Source organism: Triticum dicoccoides, chromosome 6B (assembly GCF_002162155.2).
Source record: "Triticum dicoccoides isolate Atlit2015 ecotype Zavitan chromosome 6B, WEW_v2.0, whole genome shotgun sequence".
In the NCBI taxonomy this organism is placed as follows: Eukaryota; Viridiplantae; Streptophyta; class Magnoliopsida; order Poales; family Poaceae; genus Triticum; species Triticum dicoccoides.
Window position 1 is genome coordinate 159237973 of NC_041391.1, and position 2096 is coordinate 159240068.

Below are 2096 nucleotides of genomic sequence, written 5' to 3' on the forward strand. Positions count from 1 at the left end.
GGCTGCTACGCGGGCCTGGGCGGGCCCGACCCGGGCCCCGCGGGCCGCGGCGGAGGGAGGAGAGAGAGAGGGCCGGCGGGGACAGGTGTCGGCGCGGGATTCGGCGGGCGGTGGAGGCGGACATGTCCGGCTGCGGCGGGCGTGTCCGGTGGCGGCGGGGAGGATTAGGCTAGGGTTAGACCTGCGAAAATTTCGAGGGAGGTGCACCTATTTGTAGGTAGAGGGATCTAGGAGAGTCCAAATGAGGAGCGGTTTTCGGCCACGCGATCGTGATCGAACGACCGAGAGCATGGAGGGGGTTAGGATGGGTTTGGTGGGCTGTGGGAAGAGGTGTTGGGCTGCAAAGAGAAAGGGGGGTTTCGGGCTACGCGGTTAATCGTTGGAGTATCAAACGACCTCCAAATGGCACGAAACTTGACAGGCGGTCTACCGGTGCTATACCAAGGCCGCTTGGCAAGACTCGGTCCATTCCGAGAATGTTTAACACCCTGTCACAACGAGAGACAAAAGGGGAACGCCGGAGGGCATAGGAGTGCCGGATTGCAGAACGGACAACGGGGAAAATGCTCGGATGCATGAGACGAACACGTATGCAAAATGAGATGCACATGATGACATGACAAAATGCAACACGCAAGCAAATGACATGGCAACTACGGCGTATAACTGGCAGACACCTGGCGCATCGAATCCGGGGCGTTACATGCTTCCTCTTCTCCTCCTCAAGCTTGCTCTTCTTCTCCTCCTGCATCTTCTTTCTTGCACGGCTTCTGTAGTCGGTGTTCCAGTCCGCAAACCCCTCATACCACGGAACAACGCCTTGCCTCGTGTTCTTCCCGGGTGTTCAGGATTTCCCAAGGCGTGCGTAAGCTCGTCGTTCTCTCTGTTGGGCATGAACACCCCCGATCGAGCCTGTCCTATTGCAACAAGTATTTTGAGGTCAGCTCCTTTAAGACTTGCCCGCTCCAAAACCTGGCCTGTCTTTGGGTCCAAAGCCCCCATTCCATAGAACCAAGTCCTCGACCTGGGGGGGGGGGCTAGCTCAATGTAACTGGAATGACCCCTGCATCCACCATCTATTGCTTAGCCTTATCCCACTTAGGTTGGGCCACCGCATAGCCACCTGGCCCCAGCTTATGGTAATGCTCCTTTTTTGCGGCATTGATCTTGTTTATTCTCGACCGTTCCTAAGCTAATTCTGATTCCTTGAATTTCACGAAAGTGGGTCAGTGTTGCTTCTCCAGTGTTCCCATGAATTCTGGAGTTTTCATTCCTCCTTCGACGTACTTGGCCCATATACTTTTCTTGTGGTTGTTGAAAACCGCCATCTTTCTAAGAGCAGCGTCCTTGACTTTCTGCACATCTGCATCTGTGAAATGATATGGTAGGGTGAAATGTGATATGAGAGATTCCCAAAGCATATCTTTTGCTTTTTGGTCGACAAAAGTAAGATCCGAACGTTCCTTTGCTGGCTTTTTCCATTCTTGAATGGAGATCGGGATTTGGACCTTCACAAGAACTCTGCACTGATGAATGAACTTGCCCGCATTCTTATTAGGCTTGCTTGGTTCGCCATTAGGTTTGACGGCAACTATGTTGTACTTTACGCCATCCTTCAACTTTTTGGCCGGGCCTCGCACTGCCCTGCTGCCTATAGAAGATTTGCTCGATCCGGAGGGCTGAAAGAAGAAAGATCGATTCGTCAATGTGACGCCCCCGATTCAATCGTACACTAATCATACACGCAAAATGTGTACGATCAAGATCAAGGACTCACGGGAAGATATCACAACACAACTCTAGACAAAAATAAAATAATACAAGCTTTATATTACAAGCCAGGGACCTCGAGGGCTCGAATACATAGCTCGATACACAAGAGTCAGCGGAAGCAACAATATCTGAGTACAGACATAAGTTAAACAAGGATGCCTTAAAAGGCTAGCACAAAAGCAACAACAATTGAAGAGGCAAGGCCTCCTACCTGGGACCTCCTAACTACTCCTAGTCGTCGGTAGCCTCCACGTAGTAGCATCCATCGGCGGTGGCATCTGGCTACATGAATTCATCATCTGGTTGCATCAACCGGAAAGAAG